This window comes from Hemitrygon akajei, chromosome 28 (genome assembly GCF_048418815.1).
Source record: "Hemitrygon akajei chromosome 28, sHemAka1.3, whole genome shotgun sequence".
Classification (NCBI taxonomy): domain Eukaryota; kingdom Metazoa; phylum Chordata; class Chondrichthyes; order Myliobatiformes; family Dasyatidae; genus Hemitrygon; species Hemitrygon akajei.
In genome coordinates, this window is record NC_133151.1 from 35796695 (window position 1) to 35823062 (window position 26368).

Here is a 26368-nt window from a genome sequence, read left to right on the forward strand (position 1 = left end):
TTGTGCCAGGCAGGGTGGTTGGAGAATCTTAGAACATGCAGCGACTTTCATGTACAAGAGTTTCCAGAGTTTAAAGATAAGTCACCTGATCATTGGCAGTTCTATGGGTGAAAAGATTTGTTTATGTGATATGTCAGACTGTTTAAGCTGGCAGGAAGGTGCTATTAACTCAAATTACCACATGTTAAATCAATGGTGTGCAGAAGAACACCTCATGAACATGGCATGTCGAAACTAATTTAACATCATTGCTGCTTGTGTAGTTTAGGAGCCATTAAAGTTTAATGATATTGTGAGAGATTTGCTCATTAAAATTCTAAATGGAATCCTTACCTTGAGTTTAGAAATAGCAAATTGGACATTGAAAAGGATTTAATCTACAGCTGCAAAGTAACTGTCAAACATGTCAATTTGCTAGGAAAATGCTTTGAGAACTAAGGAGAACATAGAACAATGAAGAGTACAGCACAGCACCAGGACATTTGGGACACAATGTTGTGTTGAACTAGCTGAAAAGCAAGTCATAAACATCCAAACACTAATCCCTCCTGCCTATGCCATGCCCAAATCCCGCCATCTTCCTGTAATCCTCTGTCAGATCACCCCTCAGCCTTTGGAGCTCCAGTGGAAACAACATTTCATTACGCCTCCTGTGATAGCACACACACTCTAAATGAAGCAGAATCCTGGTAATCATATTCTTCACCCTCTCCAAAGCCTCCACATCCTTCCAAGTGTGGGGCGACCAGAACTGAATGCAGTAATCCAGATGTGGCCCAACGAGAGTCTTACAAAGTAGGAACATGACTATTGAGCTCAATGCTTCGACTAATAAATGCAAGCATGCTGTAAGCCTATTTTTAACCAACATATCAACTTGTGTAGCTACTTACAACTAGCAATGAACTAGGATGCCATGATCTCTCTGCTCAGCAACACTCTAAAGGACCTTGCCCATAACAGTGTACTGTCTTGCATTTGCCTTACTGAGGTGCAATTCGTCACATTTATCTGGGTCAAATTCTATTTGCCAATTCCCAGCCTATATCTGCCATTGATCTATATTTTGCTGTATTTATTGCCGGTCCTCTACACTATGCACAGCTCCATCAATTGTTTCATCATCTGCCAATTTACCAATGCACCCTTCTACATTTAATGTTTGACAATAATTATTTCAGAAAGACTCAAAGACTCAGAAAACTCAGATTTACCTGTGACAAAGAAATCGAAGTTGCTTTCTTTGAGCTGCTGTATCAGATTTCGGTGGTTGTCCCCTATATATTGTGATTCAGGGAGGGGAGGCATTTCAAGTGGAGTATTCTGCAATGACGCAATTAGTTTCTATTTGGATAAACATGTTTGTGAAGAGTAATGAATGCACTGTGACTAAGAGCAAACAGTTCATATCTCAGTGTATTCAATTGGGGAGATAATGTCCTCACTGTGCCTGGAGATCAAATCCACATATTTTCAAATCAAAGTGAACACTCTTGCTGTCAGAAGAATTAAGAACCAAGATACACTTATGCCTCATCCGTAACATGGACTCTAAAATTAGACCATCCTCTGCAATCTTGGTAAACAACCAATAATTTCCTATCTTTTTCCTCCCTGTGTTCTTCAAGAGTAGAGTGACATTTGTGATTTTCCAGTCCCGTGGAACAATTCCTGACTAATTATGCTTCCACTATTAATGTCTCCACAATCGCTTCAGCCTCCTTTTGCTAAACCCTGGGGTCTTGACCATCCACATTCAGGAATTATAACTCTCCAAGCAAATTCTCCTTATTAAAAGTGACTATACTCAATGCTGCCCAGGCTTCAATGTCTGGCATGCTCTTCATGTCGGAAACACTGCAGACTGACACAAAGTACGTGTACAGTTCTCTGCCGTTTCAGTGTATCTGACTACTTCTCCAGTGTCATTTCCCAATGGTCCAATATCCATTCCACACCTCTTTTACTCTTTATACATCTGAAAAAGTACTCTTTGTATTCTCTTTAATAATCACAAAAAGAATTAGGTTTAATATCACCGCTATATGTCTTGAAATTGTTATGCACGAGCAGTACATCGTAATACATAATAATAAAACCAGTAAATCACAGTTAGATGTCTATAAAAATAGTATAAAAAAGTTAAATAAGTCTGAAATCCGATGACAGATGGGAAGAGGCTATCGCTGAACCATAGAGTGTGTGCCTTCAGGCTACTGTACCACCTCCGTGATGGTAGCAATGGGAAGAGGGCATGTCCTGGGTGGTGGCGGTCCTTCATGATGGATGCTGCCTTTTTGACGCAGCGCTCCTCAATGATGTCCTGGATGCTATTATTTCATCCATACTTTTCCTTACTTCTATTGTAATTATTCTGCACATTATTCGACACCTTCTTTGTTATTATTGTTTTACCTTGTCCTACCTCATTGCACTGTGCAATGATATGATCTGATTTGTCTCAGGAGTACACATGCAAAAATTTTCACTATTGCGGTACATATGACAATAATAAAATCATTCCATTTCCAATCTGTTGAAACCACTTCCCCGCTATTTAGTGAAATACTGTCCACAGCCCTAGTTAAGTGATGTGTCAGGACATCAGACCTAGCATGTTTCCGCTGGAACCTGTCCAATTAAATCATCTCCATCCTTCCCCAATAGTGGTAGCCAAGTACCATGAATCTAAGCACTCTTCTCTTCCTCCAGTCTTTGAGCCACACTTTTAACTCACTAATCCTATTGATCTTGTATGAAGTTGTATGTAGCTTAACTAACAATGCAGAGCTTATTAACCTTTTTTTGGTTTTTAAATTTAGTTCTTAGCTGCTTATATTCCCTCAGCAGTCGCTTTTTACTTGTTCTTCCTACATTCTTGGTACTCACATGGACCAGGTCCACTGTTCTTTTTTCCAGTCCCATCCTAAATTCCTCTGCAGGTCAGATCAGATGCCCTAAATCTATTATTATTTTTAAGATGCAAAACGGAACAGGGGCTTCCAGTCACTCGAGCTGTGTCACCCAATTGACCCTGCTAAAACCTCCTGTAATCACAGAACAATTTGAAATGACCAATTCCCAAGCCAGTTGGTCTTTCAACTGTGAAAAGAAACTCGAGCAATTGGGAATATCGCACATGATATCCGAACATGTTAGAGTGGAATTGTTCTCCACACTCCAGAATGCCCCAGTCGCCCCACTCTTTAAGTAATATGTGAGGTATAAGAAAGGAAATTAGAGGCCAGTTAATTTGACTTCAGTGGTTGGGAAGATGTCGGAGTTGATTGTAAAAGATGTGTTTTAGCGATCCTTAGAGGAACGAACAGCCTTTCCTCAGTATGGTTTCCTTGAGAATTCCTTAAAAACAAATAATAAGGTCGATGGATATGTTGATGTTGTGGAGTAACATATAATAATGATTAACATGTCAGCAGAAACATTGCGAAAGTTTGTAGTAAGATACCAAAGCAAGATGGATTATTGTGTAATGTGGACTTCCATTGCGAATTTATTGCAACTCATTGTCCTGTAATTCTGTTTGAGACATCATGCCCGTCAGATTACAGAAATGAAGATAAGTTCCAAAAACAGTCAAAGCTTTGATTAATCTAGATGAGGAAGTGGAAGTGCATTTAGTAAATTTGCTGATGTCACAGAGTTTAGGGTGTTGTGGATAGTGTGGAAAGCTGTCAGAGTTGGCAGCAGAACATTGATAGGGTGCAAAACTGGGCTGAGAGTTTGGCAGAATGAGTTCAACCCAGATCAGTGTGAGGTGGTTCATTTTGGTAGGTGAATTATGACGTCAGAATATAGTATTAATGGTAAAATTCTTGGCAGTGTGGAGGATCAGAGGGATCTTGGGGTCCAAGTCCATAGGACACTAAAAGCTGCTGTTCAGGATGACTGTGGTTGAGGAGACATACGGTGCATTAGCCTTCACCAACCGTGGGATTGAGATCAAGAGCCAAGAGGTTAATATTGCAGCTATATCGTACCCTTGTCAGACCCCACTTGGAATACTGTGCCCAGTTCTGGTCGCTGCACAAAAGGAAGAATGTGGAAACTATAGAGAGGGTGCAGAGGAGATTTACGAGGATGATCCCGGTATTGAGGAGCATGCCCATTGAGAATAGTTTGAATGATCTTGTCCTTTTCTTCTTAGAGCGACGAAGGAGGAGTGGTGACATAATAGAGGTGTATAAGATGATCAGGGGCATTGCTTGTGCGGATAGTCAGAGGCTTTATCCCAGGGCTGAAAAGGATAATGTGAGAGGACACATTTTTAAGGTGCTTGGAAGTAGATACAGAGGAGATGTCAGGGGTAAGTATTTTACGCAGAGAGTGATGAGTGTGTGGAATGGTGCAGGCGGATACAATAGGGCATTTGAAGAGACTCCTGGGTTGGAACATGGAGTTTAGAAAAATAGAAGGCTATGTGTAACCCTAAATTCAAACAAATGTTCGGTAAACCATTGTGGGCCAAAGGACCTGCATTGTGCTGTAGGTTTTCCATGTTCTATGTTCTAAATCCTCTTCATATTACAAGCCATTCAATCCTCAGTTTTATATTCTGATTCTCTTGAAATAAAATCTAACACCGCATTTACCTTCCTGACCACAGAATCAACCTACAAATTAAGCTTTCGAATGCTGCACAGGAATCCCAAATGCTTTTGCACTTCAGATTTTTATGTTTTATTTCCATTTAGAAAGCAGTAAAACTTTCATTTATTCTAACAAAGTGTACAACCATAAACTTCTCAACATTGGATTTCATCTGCCACTTCTTTGACCATTCCCCTAATGTGTCGAATTCTTCTGTATCCTCCCTATTCCTTCAAATCTACCTGCCGATTCACTTATCTTTGTATCGTCTGCAAACTTTGCAACAAAGCCATCAATTCCATCAAGTCCATCAATCCCATCATTCAAATCATTCTCATACCATTAAAAAAATTGGTCACAACACAAACCCATGAGGAACACCAATTGTCAGCGTAAGGATTCAGAAAATGATTACTTTCTCCCCGCTCTTTTCCTCCTGCCAATCAGCACTTCTTTAATCCGTGCTGGTATCTTTCCAATAATACCATGGGATTATAGCTTGTTAAACAGCCTTATGTGTGGCAGCTTGTGAAAAGCCTTCTGAAAATCCATGTCCACAACATCAACGTATCTACATCGACACAACATCAACATATTTGTCTATCTTATTTTTTTTTCTTTCTTCAATGAATTCCAACAGATTAGTCAGGCAAGTTTTTCTCAAGGAAACCATGCCTACGACAAGCTATTCGTGCCTCCCAGAATCCCTAAACCACATCCTTTACAATCAACTCCAACATCGTCCCAACCACTGAAGTCAGATTATCTGGCCCCTAGTTTCCTATCTTCTGCCTTTTACATTTCTTAAAGAGTGGGGCGACTGGGACGTTCCGGAGTTTGGAGAACGGTTCTAGTCCCATCATGTTCGGAGTCTCTTTACATCCTATGTGTGCAAAGCTTGGGATATTCCCGACTGATCGAGTTTCTTTTCACAGTTCAAAGACCGACAGGCTTGGGAATTGGTCATTACAAATTGTCCTGTGATTACACAGCTTGTATCGTGGTTTACTAGGTGGCACAGCTTGAGGGGCTGGAAGTCCCTGTTCCATTTTGCATCTCAATAAATAAGTACATAATAGATTTGGGGCATCACATCTGAACTGCAGAGGAATTTGGGCTGGGAGAAAAAAAAAAGAACAGTGGTCCTGGTCCAGGTGAGTACCAGCAATGTAGGATAAACACAGAAAAGTGACTGCTAAGCAGCTAAGAAATAAATATAAAAATCAGAATCAAAAGGTTAATAATCTCTGCATTGTTATGTAAAGTGCATGCTGCTTGTTACAGGATCAATTAGATTAGGGAGTTAAAAGTGTGCCTCAAAGACTGGAGGAAGAGAAGAGTGCTGAGATTCCTGATACTTTGGTTCCACTTTTGGGGAGGAATGGAGATGATTTGATTGGACAGCGTCCAGCTGAAACATGCTAGGACTGAGGTCCTGAAAAATCACATAACTGGGGCTGTAGACAATTTTTCACTAAATTGCAGGGAAATGGGTTCAACAGATTGGAAATGGAATGCTTTATTATTGCCATCGAGTGAAAATCTTTGCATGTATACTGTTGAGACATGTCACTTCACTCTTTAAGAACAGAGTGAGAAATAAGATAAGAAATTATTGGCTGTTTACGCAGATTGTAGTGGATGCTGCCATTTTCTAGTCCATGTTATGGATGAGGTTTAAGTCTATCTTGCTTCTTACTTCTCCTGGCAGCAATAGTGTTAACTTTGATGGGTAAATATGTGGATTTGATCCCAGGGACAATGAGGACATACGATCCCCACCTGAATACACTGAGTTAGGAAATGTTTGTTCATGGTCACCTTGAACTGATTATTCTTGGAAAACTTGTTTATCCGAATAGAAGCTATTTACACCATTGCAGAGTTTGATAAGGGTTCGCAGTGCATGTATCTACATTGATTTTACTCAGGCGCTGGGCAAAGTCTTTTTGGGAGGGTAATCCGAAAGATTCAGATACATGTGGTCGGCAGGGAATTGGCTGTTTGGAGTCAGTACTGACTTTCGCATAAAAGACAGAAGGAGTAGTTGTAGGGAAACTTTGGAGCTGGAGGTCTTCGATTAGTGGAGTTTCACAGAGATCTATTATGGGACCTCTGCTTCTTGTAATGTCTCTAGATGTCCTGGATGAAAATGTAGATGGGTTCGTTAGTAAATTAGCAGATGACCCCAGGATTGATGGACCTGTCGATAGTACAGAGGAGTGGCAATAAATACAACAACATATAGATCAGTTGCAGATATAGGCTGAGAAATGGCAGATGGAATTTGACCCAGATAAATGTGAGGAATTGCATCTCTGCAGGGCAAATGTAAGGAGACAGTACACTGTTATGGACAAGGTCTTTTAGAGTGTTGCTGAGCAGAGATCATGGCATCCCGGTTCATTGCTAGTTGAAAGTAGCTACACAGGTTGATATGTTGGTTCAGTGAGGCTTACAGAATGCTTTCATTTATTAGTCGAGGTATTGAGTTAAAGAGTCATGTTTCAACTTGGTAAAACTCTCTTTGGGCCACGTCAGGATCACTGCATACAGTTCTGGTCACCACACAATATGAAGAATGTGGAGGCTTTGGAGAGGGTGCAGAATATGTTTACCTGGATGCTGCCTCATTTAGAGGGTATGTACTGTCACAAGAGGGGTGATAAAATGGTTGTTTTCACTGCAGCTCCAGAGACTGAGAGGTGATCTGATAGAGGATTACAGGAAGATGGAGGGATTTTTGACATGGCGTAGGTAGGAGTGATTAGTGGGTTCGGTTTACCAATGATGGACTGGGCCATATTTACTACTACTTACAGACTTTTCCGTACAATGGCATTGATGCTTCCATATCAGGCCACGATAAAACCAGCCAATATACCATCTAACATACATCTGTGGAAATTTGTCAATGTTTCAGCTAATATGTCAAATTTTGTCAAGCTTCCAAGAAAGTATAGCGTTTTTGGTGACATTCCAAATCAACTCAAATTCCTATTGAAATATAGCCGTCGACATACCTTCTTTACAACAGCATAAATATGTTGGGTCCAGGTTAGGTCCTCGGATATACTCACACCCAGGAACTTAGCTCCCTCATTTAATTTCTGATCCGTCCATGAGGATTGGTGTGTGTCATTCTCTCAAATATTTTATGTCACCTGTCCTCATACCTGAACTCTTTTCAGTGCAACAGCACTCTGGAAAACATGCTGAGGAACTCTTCCATGGGCAACAAAGTCAATGGTCTGAGATAACGGAACTGCAAGCTGAATTCACTATTCTTTGTTTCTTGTCAATTCATAGGAAAATATGTGCGAAAGTCTGAGATGCATATTCCCACATAGCTGTCCAGAACACAGCAGGAAACAGTTTGGTAAGTAAAGATCTGTTAAGAGCTCTTATGAACAGTGCATTCCAGTTATCCACCACTCTCTGAGTCAAAAATCTACCTCTCATGTGCCCTTCGAACCCATGCCTTCTCACTCTAAATGCCTGCCCTTTGGTATTTGACATTTCAACCCCGGGAAACTGATACTCCCTGTCTACTCTATCTGTGCCTCTTTGAATCTTATAAACCTTTATCTGATCCCCCCCTCAGGCTCTGGTGTTCCAGAGAGAACAACTCAGCTTCCTTTCCAATTGTATCCAGTGTCAATTGTAAGGCAAGCTGACGCTGAGGAAATACAGCTCCAGAAATATGATTTTAATTTCTGCAAGGAGTATGTGTGTGTATGGCAAATCCATCAGTATTTCCTGGTGCATGATTCAGAGCACACAACTAATGATAAGAGGATGTTCATCATGACATTGGAGTTGTTTCCTTCTGTGTAATAAAGGACTTCAATTTGCTGCATCTGACTACCAGTTCTGAACTGTTATAATTTGAAAATGAAAAATGCTAAAAGTCCAAGTGCAACTATTTTATTTCTATTTTCTCCCAATTACACTACTGGCAGTTAGGACAGAAATAAATGTCTTCCTTCTCTGGCCGTGGTCAGGTCTTTCTTCATCATGTCAGTAGCTTCCTCTTGGGTTTCACTACTGTCCAGTGCGCATCCCATGTGGAGACTGAGGAGAAGCGTCACACTCAGATCTAGAATGATTCTTCATTGCTGTTTCCGGAACAGTTTGGTTTTACCAGTCAGAGTGGTTATTCCTTTGCAGAACGCCCAGACCCGCAGGACCCGTGGACCTCTCTAGGCCTGGCCTCTACTTATTGAGCTATTTGGTATGGCTGATACTACCGAGAGCCAAAGCAGAAGCCCCTGACTCCAGACAACATAGAACTCAGGGTCATTGAGGCACAAGGGCCTCCAAACCTAAAGACGAGCTTGTGGTCCTCTTTCAGGCCTTTATTTTTTGCTATCCCTTATTTTAAGCATTGACACAATTTAACATTCATCATAAACCACTTCCTCCTGTATCCAAACCTTTATGAATCAGGTTTTCTATCCTATTCAACATTAAGTGTTTATTTTATTCCACTTTTATGGCTCCAAGCTTTCAGTAACAAATGAATATTTCTGACCTTGTATTGTAGATTGGGAATTGCCCAGAGGGTTCCGATCATCGAAAGTCTGGATGGTGACAATCTTCAATCTTCCACGATTCTTCAATCAGTGATAAATGGATACTTTAGTTGTGTCAAAATAAATTCGTCATCGGTTAAGCGCTATCTCTGAGCTTAGTCTATTCGTTTACTCTATGAATATTTCACTTCTTCCTGTTGGAATTCTTTGAGGAGAATACAAGTAGGATAGATAAAGGGGATGTTGTGGATTTTGTTTATCTGGACGTTAAGAAGGCCATTGACAAGTTACCACACAGACGGCTGATTACCAAAGTAAGAGCCCACGGTATTACAAGATTGTTATTAACATGGTTAGGTCATTGGCTGATTGGTAAGAGGCAGAAATTGGGAATAAAATGATCCTTTTCCGGTTGCTTGCCAGTGGCCAGTGGTGTTCCGCAGAGGTCGGTGTTGGGATCACTTCTTTTTATGCTGTATATAATGACTTAGATGATCGAATAGATGGCTGTGTTGCCAAGTTTCAGATGTTACAAAGATTCGTGGTAGGGCATGTAGTGTTGAGGAAACAGGTAGAATAGAAACATACAGAACATGGAATTCCAACAGCACAATACAGGTTCCTTGGTCCATAAAGCTGTGTCAAACATGTCCTTACTTTAGAACTTTTGCATTATGCCGATGACCTTTTGCTTTATATTTATAATGTTAAGATTTCATTACCTTTCGTACTTCCTTCATTCTCCTGTTTTAGTCAGTTTTCAGGACATAAACTAAATTTTCATAAGAGTGAACATTTTCCTTTGAATAATTTGGTATCAATTAATAGCAACCTTACTTTTAAAATTGTAAGAAATCAATGTAAACACAAGGAAATCTGCAGATGCTGCTAATTCGAGCAACATACACAAAATGAAGGTGGAACGTAGCAGGCCAGGCAGCATCTATATGAAGAAGCATTGTCGATGTTTCGGGCCGAGACCCTTCGTCAGGACTAACTGAAAGGAAAGATAGTAAGAGATTTGAAAGAAGGAGGGGGAAGGGGAAATCCGAAATGATAGGAGAAGACAGCAGGGTGTGGGGTGAAGCTAAGAGCTGGAATGGTGATTGGCAAAAGGGATACAGAGGTGGAGAAGGGAATGGATCATGGGACGGGAGCCCTAGGGAGAAAGAAAGGGGCGGGGGGAGCACCAGAGGGAGATGGAGAACAGGCAAAGAGTGATGGGCTGAGAGAAGAAATCAATGTACTTATTTGGGTGTAACAATTACTAAAAATTATAAATAGTTATTTAAAGGATTTTTTTTTACTTTGCAGAATTATGTAAAAGGGCATTATCAAAATGGTCTCCCCATTCAGTCAAAATTAGTTCTATTAACATGAATATTTTGCCTAAATTTTTATACCTTTTTCAGGCCTAACACTTTTTTATTCCCAAATCTTTTTTTGATTCTCTGGATTATATCATATCTTCATATATATGGAAAAAATAAACACTCTCGACTAAATAAAGTTCATCTTCAAAAAGATAAAAAATAATGGAGGTTTATTTTAACCAATTTACAGTAACGTGTAAAAGTCTCAGGCACCCAACCTGTATATTTTTGCCTCAGACTATTACACAGTACTACTGTATATCGATCAGGGAAACAAAAAGTAAATCTATGTCTTTTCGCACAGAGTCGATGAGCTACTGGGAAGTCTATCCTGTGTTTTTCAGCCCGGCGGCATGCACAGATAAGCGGACAGGCCAAATTGGGCTATAACAGCAGTTTTCACAATGTCCTGTGAGCACCCAAATACCTAACGGTACCCTGTCAGCAGAACCTCCACAACACTTATGCTGCTGCTCCAAACCAGACGACATCAGGTCTATATTTTTACCATGCAGCTTCGGCACGAGTGCGAGAATTGCCAACCGCCATGCAGCTTCGACAGCACCAGCACATCGGGATGTCAGGAATCTGTGACACCGTGAGTTCTCGTTGCCAGGGTGGTCTATTGTTGTCGGGGTCCGGGTCTTGATCCGGTCAGGTGACGGATGTATGTGTTGGGGAGCACTTCGGGTGTAGTGATCACAATGCCATTAGTTTCAATATGCTTATGGAGAAGGGTAGTTCTGGACCCAGGGTTGAGATTATTGATTGGAGAAAGGCTAACTTTGAGGAGATGCGAAATGATTTAGAAGGAGTGGTTTGGGACAATTTGTTTTATGGGAAGGATGTAATAGAGAAAAGGAGGTAATTTCAATGTAAAATTCTGAGGCTATAGAATCTTTGCGTTCCTGTTAGGTTGAAAGGAAAAGTTAAATGTTTAAGAGAGCAAACACGAGGAAATCTGCAGATGTTGGAAATTCAAGCCATACACACAAAATGCAGGTGGAACGCTGCAGGCCAGGCAACATCTATACACTGTCGACGTTTCGGGCCGAGACCCTTCGTCAGGACTAACTGAAAGAAAAGATAGAGATTTGAAAATAGGAGTTGGAGGGGGAAATGCGAGATTATAAGAAAAGACCTGAGGGGGTGGGTTGAAGCAAAGAGCTAGAAAGTAGATTGGCAAAAGGGATATAGGGCTGGAGAAGGGAAAGGACCATGGGACGGGAGGCCTAGGGAGAAAGAAAGAGGGAGGGGAAAACCAGAGTGAGATGGAGAACAGACAGAGTGATGGACAGAGAGAAAAAAGAAGTGGGGGGGTAATAAATAAATCAGGGGTGGGGTAAGGCGAGGGGTATTAACAAAAGTTAGAGAAGTCAATGTTCATGCCATCAGGTTGGATGCTGCCAAGACGGTATATAAGTTACTGTTCCACCAACTTGAGTGTGGCTTCATCTTGACTTTATAGAAGGCCATAAATAGACATACCCGAATGGGAATGGGACGTGAAATGACCCTGAGTTCTATGTTGTCTGGAGTCAGGGGCTTCTGCTTTTGCTCTCGGTAGTATCAGCCATACCAAATAGGTCAATAAGTAGAGGCCAGGCCTAGAGAGGTCCACGGGTCCTGCGGGTCTGGGCGTTCAGCTAAGGAATAACAACTCTGACTGGTAAAACCAAACTGTTCCGGAAACAGCAATGAAGAATCATTCTAGATCTGAGTGTGACGCTTCTCCTCAGTCTCCACGTTGGATGCGTACTGGACAGTAGTGAAATCCAAGAGGAAGCTACTGACATGATGAAGAAAGCCCTGACCACGGTCAGAGAAGGAAAACATTTATTTCTGCCCTAACTGCCAGTAGTGTAATTGGGAGAAAATATAAATAATATAGTTGCACTTGGATTTTTAGAATTTTTCATTTTCAAATTATAACAGTTCGGAACAGGTAGTCGAATGCAGCAAATTGAAGTCCTTTATTACACAGAAGGAAACAACTCCAATGTCATGATGAACATCCTCTTATCATTAGTCGTGTGCTCTGAATCATGCACCAGGAAATGCTGATGGATTTGCCATACACACACATACTCCTCGCAGAAATAAAAATCATATTTCTGGAGCTGTATTTCCTCAGCGTCAGATTGGCTTACAATTGAGACTGGATATAATTGGAAAGGAAGCTGAGTTGTTTTCTCTGGAACACCAGAGCCTGAGGGGGGGATCAGATAAAGGTTTATAAGTTTAAAAGAGGGACAGATAGAGTAGACAGGGAGTATCTGTTTCCCGGGGTTGAAATGTCAAATACCAAAGGGCAGGCATTTATAGTGAGAAGGCATGGGTTCAAAGGGCACATGAGAGGTAGGTTTTTGACTCAGAGAGTGGTGGATGACTGGAATGCACTGTTCTTAAGAGCTCTTAACAGATCTTTACTTACCAAACGGTTACCTGCTGTGTTCTGGACAGCTAAGTGGGAATATGCATCTCAGACTTTCGCACATATTTTCCTGTGAATTGACAAGAAACAAAGAATAGTGAATTCAGCTTGCAGCTCCGTTATCTCAGACCATTGACTTTGTTGCACATGGAAGAGTTCCTCAGCATGTTTTCCAGAGTGCCATTGCACTGAAAAGAGTTCAGGTATGAGGACAGGTGACATAAAATAGTTGAGAGAATGACACACACCAATCCTCATGGACGTATCAGAAATTAAATGAGGGAGCTAAGTTCCTGGGTGTGAGTATATCCGAGGACCTAACCTGGACCCAACATATTTATGCTGTTGTAAAGAAGGTATGTCGGCGGCTATATTTCAATAGGAATTTGAGTTGATTTGGAATGTCACCAAAAACGCTATACTTTCTTGGAAGCTTGACAAAATTTGACATATTAGCTGAAACATTGACAAATTTCCACAGATGTATGTTAGATGGTATATTGGCTGGTTTTATCGTGGCCTGATATGGAAGCATCAATGCCATTGTACGGAAAAGTCTGTAAGTAGTAGTAAATATGGCCCAGTCCATCATTGGTAAACCGAACCCACTAATCACTCCTACCTACGCCATGTCCAAAATCCCTCCATCTTCCTGTAATCCTCTATCAGATCACCTCTCAGTCTCTGGAGCTGCAGTGAAAACAACCATTTTATCACCCCTCTTGTGACTGTACATACCCTCTAAATGAGGCAGCATCCAGGTAAACATATTCTGCACCCTCTCCAAAGCCTCCACATTCTTCCAAGTGTGTGGTGACCAGAACTGTATGCAGTGATCCTGGCATGGCCCAACGAGAGTTTTACCAAGTTGAAACATGACTTTTTAACACAATACCTCGACTAATAAATGAAAGCATTTTGTAAGCCTCTCTGAACCAACATATCAACCTGTGTAGCTACTTTCAACTAGCAATGAACGGGGATGCCATGATCTCTGCTCAGCAACACTCTAAAAGATCTTGTCCATAACAGTGTACTGTCTCCTTGCATTTGCCCTGCAGAGATGCAATTCCTCACATTTATCTGGGTCAAATTCAATCTGCCATTTCTCAGCCTATATCTGCAACTGATCTATATGTTGTTGTATTTATTGCCACTCCTCTGTACTATCGACAGGTCCATCAATCCTGGGGTCATCTGCTAATTTAATAACGAACCCATCTACATTTTCATCCAGGACATCTAGAGACATTACAAGCAGCAGAGGTCCCATAATAGATCTCTGTGAAACTCCACTAATCGAAGACCTCCAGGACCAAAGTTTCCCTTCAACTACTCCTTCTGTCTTTTATGCGAAAGTCAGTACTGACTCCAAACAGCCAATTCCCTGCCGACCACATGTATCCGAATCTTCCGGTTTGCCCTCCCAAAAAGACTTTGCCCAGCGCCTGAGTAAAATCAATGTAGATACATGCACTGCGAACCCTTATCAAACTCTGCAATGGTGTAAATAGCTTCTATTCGGATAAACAAGTTTTCCAAGAATAATCAATTCAAGGTGACCATGAACAAACATTTCCTAACTCAGTGTATTCAGGTGGGGATCGTATGTCCTCAATGTCCCTGGGATCAAATCCACATATTTACCCATCAAAGTTAACACTATTGCTGCCAGGAGAAGTAAGAAGCAAGATAGACTTAAACCTCATCCATAACATGGACTAGAAAATAGCAGCATCCACTACAATCTGCGTAAACAGCCAATAATTTCTTATCTTATTTCTCACTCTGTTCTTAAAGTGTGAAGTGACATGTCTCAACAGTATACATGCAAAGATTTTCACTCGATGGCAATAATAAAGCATTCCATTTCCAATCTGTTGAACCCATTTCCCTGCAATTTAGTGAAAAATTGTCTACAGCCCCAGTTATGTGATTTTTCAGGACCTCAGTCCTAGCATGTTTCAGCTGGACGCTGTCCAATCAAATCATCTCCATTCCTCCCCAAAAGTGGAACCAAAGTATCAGGAATCTCAGCACTCTTCTCTTCCTCCAGTCTTTGAGGCACACTTTTAACTCCCTAATCTAATTGATCCTGTAACAAGCAGCATGCACTTTACATAACAATGCAGAGATTATTAACCTTTTGATTCTGATTTTTATATTTATTTCTTAGCTGCTTAGCAGTCACTTTTCTGTGTTTATCCTACATTGCTGGTACTCACCTGGACCAGGACCACTGTTCTTTTTTTTTTCTCCCAGCCCAAATTCCTCTGCAGTTCAGATGTGATGCCCCAAATCTATTGTGTACTTATTTATTGAGATGCAAAATGGAACAGGGACTTCCAGCCCCTCAAGCTGTGCCACCTAGTAAACCACGATACAAGCTGTGTAATCACAGGACAATTTGTAATGACCAATTCCCAAGCCTGTCGGTCTTTGAACTGTGAAAAGAAACTCGATCAGTCGGGAATATCCCAAGCTTTGCACACATAGGATGTAAAGAGACTCCGAACATGATGGGACTAGAACCGTTCTCCAAACTCCGGAACGTCCCAGTCGCCCCACTCTTTAAGAAATGTAAAAGGCAGAAGATAGGAAACTAGGGGCCAGATAATCTGACTTCAGTGGTTGGGACGATGTTGGAGTTGATTGTAAAGGATGTGGTTTAGGGATTCTGGGAGGCACGAATAGCTTGTCGTAGGCATGGTTTCCTTGAGAAAAACTTGCCTGACTAATCTGTTGGAATTCATTGAAGAAAGAAAAAAAAATAAGATAGACAAATATGTTGATGTTGTGTCGATGTAGATACGTTGATGTTGTGGACATGGATTTTCAGAAGGCTTTTCACAAGCTGCCACACATAAGGCTGTTTAACAAGCTATAATCCCATGGTATTATTGGAAAGATACCAGCACGGATTAAAGAAGTGCTGATTGGCAGGAGGAAAAGAGCGGGGAGAAAGTAATCATTTTCTGAATCCTTACGCTGACAATTGGTGTTCCTCATGGGTTTGTGTTGTGACCAATTTTTTTAATGGTATGAGAATGATTTGAATGATGGGATTGATGGACTTGATGGAACTGATGGCTTTGTTGCAAAGTTTGCAGACGATACAAAGATAAGTGAATCGGCAGGTAGATTTGAAGGAATAGGGAGGATACAGAAGAATTCGACACATTAGGGGAATGGTCAAAGAAGTGGCAGATGAAATCCAATGTTGAGAAGTTTATGGTTGTACACTTTGTTAGAATAAATGAAAGTTTTACTGCTTTCTAAATGGAAATAAAACATAAAAATCTGAAGTGCAAAAGCATTTGGGATTCCTGTGCAGCATTCGAAAGCTTAATTTGTAGGTTGATTCTGTGGTCAGGAAGGTAAATGCGGTGTTAGATTTTATTTCAAGAGAATCAGAATATAAAACTGAGGATTGAATGGCTTGTAATATGAAGAGGATTTAGAACATAGAACATGGAAAACCTACAGCACAATGCAGGTCCTTTGGCCCACAATGGTTTACCGAACATTTGTTTGAATTTAGGGTTACACATAGCCTTCTATTTTTCTAAACTCCATGTTCCAACCCAGGAGTCTCTTCAAATGCCCTATTGTATCCGCCTGCACCATTCCACACACTCATCACTCTCTGCGTAAAATACTTACCCCTGACATCTCCTCTGTATCTACTTCCAAGCACCTTAAAAATGTGTCCTCTCACATTATCCTTTTCAGCCCTGGGATAAAGCCTCTGACTATCCGCACAAGCAATGCCCCTGATCATCTTATACACCTCTATTATGTCACCACTCCTCCTTCGTCGCTCTAAGAAGAAAAGGACAAGATCATTCAAACTATTCTCAATGGGCATGCTCCTCAATACCGGGATCATCCTCGTAAATCTCCTCTGCACCCTCTCTATAGTTTCCACATTCTTCCTTTTGTGCAGCGACCAGAACTGGGCACAGTATTCCAAGTGGGGTCTGACAAGGGTACGATATAGCTGCAATATTAACCTCTTGGCTCTTGATCTCAATCCCACGGTTGGTGAAGGCTAATGCACCGTATGTCTCCTCAACCACAGTCATCCTGAACAGCAGCTTTTAGTGTCCTATGGACTTGGACCCCAAGATCCCTCTGATCCTCCACACTGCCAAGAATTTTACCATTAATACTATATTCTGACGTCATAATTCACCTACCAAAATGAACCACCTCACACTGATCTGGGTTGAACTCATTCTGCCAACTCTCAGCCCAGTTTTGCACCCTATCAATGTTCTGCTGCGAACTCTGACAGCTTTCCACACTATCCACAACACCCCTAAACTCTGTGACATCAGCAAATTTACTAATTGCACTTCCACTTCCTCATCTAGATTATTCATAAAAATCAGGAAGAGAAGGGCGTCCAAAACAGGTCCCTGAGGCACACCACTGGTCGCCGACCTCTATGCAGAATATGAGCCGTTCAAACTCACACTTTTCCTTCTGTGGGCAAGCTAGATCTGGATCCACAAAGCAATGTCCCTTGGATCCCATGCCTGCTTAGTTTCTCAATAAGCTTTCCATGGGATATCTTATGAATTGTATTACTAAAGTCCATATACATTACATTTACGGCTCTACCTTCATCAATATATTTAGTTACATCCTCAAAAAATTCAATCAGATTCGTGAGGCACAACCTTCTTTGACAAAGCCATGCTTTCAATTTCTAATCATATTATACCTCTCCATATGATTATAAATTCGACCTCACGGGATCTCTCCATCAAGCTACTAACCATCAACTGAAGTAAGATTCACTGGTCTTTAATTTCCCGGGCTATCTCTACTTCCTTTGTTGAATAATGGAACAAGATCTGCAACACTCCAATCCTCCAGAAATGCTTCTGTCCCCATTCATGAAGCAAATTTCATTGCCATGGGCTCCACCCCTCGCCTTCCACTGTCGTCTGTGTTCCATTCACACTTATCCACCGGCACTCTTTATTGGTCCTATTCTCTCACGTCTTATCCCCTTGCTATTCACGTCCTTGTGGAATGCCTTGGGGTTTTCCTTAATACTGCTCATCAATCCTTCACATGGCCACTTCTAGCCTCAATCTTCTAGATCTCAATCATTATCTAGTCTTTTGAACCTTTCATGAGCTTTTCTTCTCCTATTGAATAGATTGACAACAGCATTTGTACCCCATGGTTCCTGCACCGTATCATTCTCCCTGTCTCATTAGAATACATCTCTTCAGGAATCCACGCAAATATCCACTGAACATTTACCACATTCCTGCCATACATTTCCCTGATAACATCTGTTCCCAATTCAAGCTTCCACGTTCCTGCCGGATAGCTTGATATTTCCCCCTCCTGCTATTAAACGTTTTCCTAACTGATCTGTTCCTATCCCTCTCCAATGCTATGGTAAAAGAGATAGAATTATGATCACTATCTCCAAAATGCTCTCCCACTGAGAGACCTGACACCTGACTGGGTTCATTTCCCAATACTTGATCAAGTACAGCCTCTCCTCATGTAGGCTAATCATCATATTTTGGCAAGAAACTTTCCTGCACACACCTAACAATGCCACCCCATCCAACCCCGTTGCTCTAGTGAGATGCCAATTGATATTTGGGAAATTAAAATCGCCCACCTTGTCAACACTGTTATTTTTGCATCTTTGATGTCCCTGTCATCTGAGTCACAGGGGCAGACTCTGTGCCAGAAGTGCCACCATAGTTGCTTCCCCGATAGACTGTCTCCCCCAACAGTACTCTGCTTTGTTTTCAAAGCTTTTTCATAGCACAAGACATGTTAGACTGCCACCAACATCATAGTACCCTCACGCTACAACCAACATTTCTACTTCATATCCAAGATCCACAAACCCGCCTGTTTCAATGAATTTCTCCCAGAGCCATGAACAGTGAGATCTCTTCCTAAAGGTAAATGCCTTTTTAAAATACACTTGGCCTCTGTCTGTTAACCCTGAGTTTTCCAGAGCCCAATTTGTATTCAAAAGAATCAGAAGCAAAGTGAATCTACCTCAGTCTGCACATGTGAAATTGACTTTCCTCCACTTCTTTAATTTGTGCATTGTTAACCTTCACCGACAAATACACCAGCTCAACAGGTTCAGTAACTCAAGTTCAAGTACAGACAACCAAATAAAGTAATGTTCCTCCAAACTATGGTACACTCAGAAAACTTATACCCACAAAGCACAGCAAATAAAACACACCATTACCACAAATAAATGACTAAAATAAAATTCACAATGCATGCAGTGGGTAGCACAGGTGAACTGTAAAGAGTAAACAGTTAACAATAAACAGCTCGCATTGCTCGTGAAGAGACCTTGGTGGTGCGAAGATATTTATTAGGTTCTCAGCCTGAGGGAAGAAGCTGTTACCCAGACTGGCAGTCGTAGTCCTGATGCTCCAGCGTTTCCTTCCTGAAGATTGTGGGTGTCAAAGAGATTGGCGGATGTGTGGTACGAGACCTGAACAAATTCAACATTGTTATTTCAATAATGCTGCCCTCAAACCATGTTAACATTCATTCTGTCTTTGCTCCTTTGGTGTGTCCTGTCAACCAGAATTCTTGCAGTCATAGAGAATGGGTGGGAACAGAAGCAGTTCTTGCAGTCTCCTTTTCTCTAAGTTCATCTTTCTCCCTCTAAGATACGTCAGTCTTCCATCAGCTGAATAACAGAACTGAGGAGCAACAAGATAAGCAAGGCCACATGGTCGACAGGCACCAGTAGAACATATAAAGGGTGAAATATATATTGTTCATTCTGTATTTTTTTATGACTGCACAAAAAATATATTGGAATACAGTACTTAGGAACGATGCATTGTTTTGATGTAAGTGAACAAGTGATGAGGTGTAGAAGAGGATATATTAGGTCCGAATGTAAAAGTCTGGGTCAATACGAGTTGCATTCAGATCTGTCACTGAATGGGTAGCGATGAGCGTACTGGAAATATAGGTGCAGCAGATAAACACCAGTAAAATCTTTAAAACTGATGTGGATGTAAGACAAAGAACACCAGGAATGTATCAAGTTCAGACAGTGACCAGCCTCTGATCTCTGCTGGATCGTGGAACAGGTTTAGTAGTCCCACAGGAAACCCTGAGATACTAAAGTGTTTGAGATTATCACTCATCATTCACTCAAAATCTACTTTATGCAACCTGTCCTCTTACTCCAATTGTTCTCTGGAGAACCTGCTCAGGATGGCCTAACACAATTGATCTGGGTATGTTTCCATCTTGGCCCACAGACACTTCATAACGCCAGTCCATGGGGTTAATTCAGTATTAAGCCCTAAAGCTGACTACTGCTTACTGTATATAATGTCACACTCTATAACGGAGTCAGCTTACAGGGGAGATGGAAGGACTAGTGATAGTAGATCAGTTTGACAATTGATCCTCTGCAGTGGTTTGCCAGCTGACTGCACATCAGCTGGACTCAAAGAGCACAGGGCCAGTTCCAGAGCGAGCAGCTGCTCTGCTGACAGAACAGTCATTGGCAATCAGTGAGGAGCTTTTTCCAAAAAGATCAATGTTAACAATTCATCGGCTGAAAACACATGTCCACAATTAAAAAAAGAAAATAATTTGAACTACTTAATAAAATAGATTTGGAGAAATATACTGCACAGAAAACAGGCATTTCGGCCAAACTCATAAACGCTGAGCAGGTTACCTGAATGAGCATCTTATTTGCCCTCAATGACCCTCTAAATCTTTCTAATCAATGCACATGTCCAAATGTCTTCTAGATGTTATAAACATGTCATTAACTTAGTTTGTACTTAGTTAACCCGAGATCAATTTAGCCAGAGGATTTCCCAGCTTGTGAACTGGGAAAAACTATGGAAGGTCACTCTCTCTTTTTGGACTCTATGGAAAGTCTATGGTGGAGCACAGGGGCCGTCTGCTGAGTCGAATGCAGGATTTACAGTTGTCCAGTTATGGGGATTTTCCTCCACAGATACCTATTATTCGCAATGAGAGATCAGACTTGACATCTATTGCACAAAGACCAGCTCGTTCAATTCATACAAAGTCTGGATGGTAACATAGCATTCCTCAGCTGACGAGAAATAAATCTCAATAATTTATTCACGATGCCTCATGACCTACCTTTTTCCCTTCAGGAGCTGGGGTTTGGGTTCAAAGATATTAAATGGTGTACAGTGCTGACCACTGATTTGCTATGTGGAAGTGGGTGAGATGATTCTGCATTTACAGAAAAGTTGAGGTCATCCATTCATGGAATATACGGTTTTTAACTTTCCATTTGTTTTACAGTACCCAGTGAAAAGCATCCACTTCATGTGACAGAAACCATAACAGATCGTAAGTCTGTTGGTTGTTCAAACTCTATCTGGAGACCTAATAGAGAAATCCCATCCTTACCCATTCTGGTTTTTCATCACTCTCATCGCTACATCTTGACTCCTGACTCTTAGCTGCCTCCTGACAAGCCTTTTGATAGTATCATGTCACCAGTAGCTTGTCAGGACGGGGACAGGATTGGACCCAAATGCAGAACGCAGGCACTGAATTACTAGGGGTAGGACTGGATGGGGATGCCATGCCATGCAGGAGGTTATGCAGGCGGGGCTGGATCCCCGATTTCGTGGCAGGGCAGGAGGATCCCAGAGCTCGTCGCAGGGCAGGAGGATCCCAGAGCTCGTGGCGGGCCGCATGGATCCCGGGCAGGGCCGCCTCCCAGGCTAAAACCACGGAGGCATGGGCAAGGAGCGGACACCTGGGCAGGTGCGGGGCACAATCCTTAGTGAGCAATGGGTGGAGAGGGCAAAACCCCCACCGGGCAGCGGCAGTCCAGCCGGGCCTGCCCGACGGAGGCATGGGATCTGAAGAAAGCTGGGTCCCGGGTGAGCAGTAGGGCTGCGGTGATACACCGGCATATTGGGTAGGGCAACCGACAGCGTGACAGCGCAGGCAAGGCGACTAAGGCGGAAACGCGGGACCAGCGCACACGAGAGAAGCAGTGGAACAAGACCAACCGGACAGAACAGATGCAGAACAGGCCAACAACCAGGGCAAAATAGGATTCCGAGCAGGCCGGCAACCAGGGAAAGAGCAGAATTCAGAGCCGGCAACCCAGGTACAGATCGGGTTAAACCGGCTTCGGAGTAGGACAACCCCACAACCAGGCTCAGTCCCCGAGCCGCTTATAAACACCTGCCCCCTAATAGGCGACAGATGTGTCTCCTTAAGCCAAGACGATCCAATGGCTCCTGGTGACAGGAGGGCTGGCTACAAGGCCCGGAGTCCGGGATCCGAAATCGGAGCAAGACCCGGAAGGCGGTGTCCGGGCGTACACTAATGTAGTTATCGAGAATGTTCGTCCTTCACCAAGTCAGTGGCAATTTGACAACAGTTCTAGTGGGATTTCAACTCACTCATTACAGGGCCAGACTGCTGGATTACAGGATAGTAACTAACCCACTGTACTAAAGCCCCATCGGACACAGCTCTGCTCAGGGTCACCTGCTTACTCAAGTCTCCACCTTTCAGTCAGAATACCTTGACAAGATGACTCAACTTTGGTAATGGCAGATCTAGTCCTTCCTTTCCAAAACGGTGAAAGCTTTCTCAATGTCATATTTGAGAACACAATTAATCAAAGCTTTGACTGTTTTTGGAACTTATCTTCATTTCTGTAATCTGACGGGCATGATGTCTCAAACAGAATTATAGGACAATGAGTTGCAATAAATTTGCAATGGAAGTCCACATTACACAATAATCCATCTTGCTTTGGCATCTTACTACAAACTTTCGCAATGTTTCTGCTGACATGTTAATCATTATTATATGTTACTCCACAACATCAACATATCCATCGACCTTATTATTTTTTTTAAGGAATTCTCAAGGAAACCATGCTGAGGAAAGGCTGTTCGTTCCTCTAAGGATCGCTAAAACACATCTTTTACAATCAACTCCGACATCTTCCCAACCACTGAAGTCAAATTAACTGGCCTCTAATTTCCTTTCTTATGCCTCACATCTTACTTAAAGAGTGGGGCGACTGGGGCATTCTGGAGTGTGGAGAACAATTCCACTCTAACATGTTCGGATATCATGTGCGATATTCCCAATTGCTCGAGTTTCTTTTCACAGTTGAAAGACCAACTGGCTTGGGAATTGGTCATTTCAAATTGTTCTGTGATTACAGGAGGTTTTAGCAGGGTCAACTGGGTGACACAGCTCGAGTGACTGGAAGCCCCTGTTCCGTTTTGCATCTCAAAAATAATAATAGATTTAGGGCATCTGATCTGACCTGCAGAGGAATTTAGGGTGGGACTGGAAAAAAGAACAGTGGACCTGGTCCATGTGAGTACCAAGAATGTAGGAAGAACAAGGAAAAAGCGACTTCTGAGGGAATATAAGCAGCTAAGAACTAAATTTAAAAAACCAAAAAAGGTTAATAAGCTCTGCATTGTTAGTTAGGCTACATACAACTTCATACAAGATCAATAGGATTAGTGAGTTAAAAGTGTGGCTCAAAGACTGGAGGAAGAGAAGAGTGCTTAGATTCATGGTACTTGGCTTCCACTATTGGGGAAGGATGGAGATGATTTAATTGGACAGGTTCCAGCGGAAACATGCTAGTTCTGAAATCCTGACAAATCACTTAACTAGGGCTGTGGACAGTATTTCACTAAATAGCGGGGAAGTGGGTTCAACAGATTGGAAATGGAATGATTTTATTATTGCCATATGTACCGCAATAGTGAAAATTTTTGCATGTGTACTCTTGAGACAAATCAGATCATATCATTGCACAGTACAATGAGGTAGGACAAGATAGAACAATAATAATGCAGAAGGTGTAGAATAATGTGCAGAATAATTACAATAGAAGTAAGGAAAAGTATGGATGAAATAATAGCATCCAGGACATCATTGAGGAGCGCTGCCTCAAAAAGGCAGCATCCATCATGAAGGACCACCACCACCCAGGACATGCCCTCTTCCCATTGCTACCATCACGGAGGTGGTAAAGGAGCCTGAAGGCACACACTCAATGGTACAGCGATAGCCTCTTCCCATCTGTCATCGGATTTCAGACTTATTTAACTTTTTTAATACTATTTTTATAGACATCTAACTGTGATTTGCTGGTTTTATTATTATGTATTACGATGTACTGCTCGAGCATAACAATTTCAAGACATATAGCGGTGATATTTAACATAATTCTTTTTGTGAATATTAAAGAGAACACAAAGAGTACTTTTTCTGATGGATAAAGAGAAAAAGAGGTGTGGAATGGATATTGGACCACTGGGAAATGACACTGGAGAAGTAGTCAGATGCACTGAAACGGCAGAGAACTGTACACGTACTTTGTGTCAGTCTCCAGTGTTTCCGACATGAAGAGCATGCCAGAAATTGAAGCCTGGGCAGCATTGAGTATAGTCACTTTTAATAAGGAGAAATTGCTTGGAGAGTTGCAATTCCTGACGGTGGATGGACAAGACACCAGGGCTTCGCAAAAGGAGGCTGAAGCGATTGTAGAGGCATTAATAGTGCACGAATAATTAGTCAGGAATTGTTCCACGGGACTGGGAAATCACAAATGTCACTCTACTCTTGAAGAACACAGGGAGAAAACAGATAGGAAATTATTGGCTGCCTGCCAAGATTTCAGTGGATGGTCTAATTTTAGAGTCCATGTTACGGATGAGGTATAAGTGTATCTTGGTTCTTAATTCTCCTGACAGCAAGAGTGTTCACTTTGATTTGTAAATATGTAGATTTGATCTCTAGGCACAGTGAGGACACTATGTCCCCAATTGAATACACTGATATATGAACTGTTTACTCTTAGTCACAGTGCATTCATTACTCTTCACAAACATGTTTATCCAAATAGAAACTAATTGCGTCATTGCAGAATACTCCACTTGAGGTGCCTCCGCTCCCTGAATCACAATATATAGGGGGACAACCACCGAAATCTGATACAGCAGCTCAAAGAAAGCAACTTCTATTTCTTTGTCACAGGTATATCTGAGTTTTCTGAGTCTTTGAGTCTTTCTCAAATAACTATTGTCAAGCATTAAATGCAGATGGGTGCATTGGTAAATTGGCAGATGATGAAACAATTGATGCATCTGTGCATAGTGTAGAGGACCGGCAATAAATACAGCAAAATATAGATCAATGGCAGATATAGGCTGGGAATTGGCAAATAGAATTTGACCCAGATAAATGTGACGAATTGCACCTCAGTAAGGCAAATGCAAGACAGTACAGTGTTATGGGCAAGGTTCTTTAGAGTGTTGCTGAGCAGAGAGATAATGGCATCCTAGTTCATTGTAGCTACACAAGTTGATATGTTGGTTAAAATAGGCTTACAGCATGCTTGCATTTATTAGTCGAAGCATTGAGCTCAATAGTCATGTTCCTACTTTGTGAGACTCTCGTTGGGCCACATCTGGATTACTGCATACAGTTCTGGTCGCCCCACACTTGGAAGCATGTGGAGGCTTTGGAGAGGGTGAAGAATATGTTTACCAAGATGCTGTTTCATTTAGAGGGTGTGTGCTATCACAGGAGGCGTAATAAAATGTTGTTTCCACTGGAGCTCCAAAGGCTGAGGGGTGATCTGATAGAGGATTGCAGGAAGATGGAGGGATTTGGGCATGGTATAGGTAGCAGGGATTAGTGTTTGGGTGTTTTTGATTTGCTTTTTAGCTAGTTCAACACAACATTGTGGCCCAGATGGCCTGGTGCTATGCTGTACACTTCATTGTTCTATGTTCTCCTTAGTTCTCAAAGCATTTTCATAGCAAACTGACATGTTTGACTGTTTCTTTGTAGCTGTAGGTTAAATCCTTTGCAATTTACAATTTGCTATTTCTAAACTCAAGGTAAAGATTCCAGTTAGAATTTTAAATCTCTCACAATATCATTAAACATTAATGGTTCCTAAACTACACAAGCAGCAATGATGTTCAATTAGTTTCGACATTCCATATTCATGAGATCTTCTTCTGCACACCATTGATTTAACATGTGGTAATTTGAGTTAATAGCACCTTTCTGTCAGCTTAAACAGTCTGACATATCACATAAACAAATGTTTTCACCCATAGAACTGCCAATGATCAGATGACTTATCTTCAAACGCTGGAAACTCGAGTACCTGAAAGTCACTGAAGGTTCTGAGATTCTCAAACCACCCTGCCTGGCACAAATGATCAATCCATTGTCAAAGTAACTAAGTTCTCATTTCTCTCCTATACTGATGTTTGGTCTCAACAACAAATGAATCTCTTGACCATTGCTGCATGCTTTTATGCATTAAGTTTCATCGACAATATTGGATGATGAGATATCAGCACTAATAAGTGTAATGG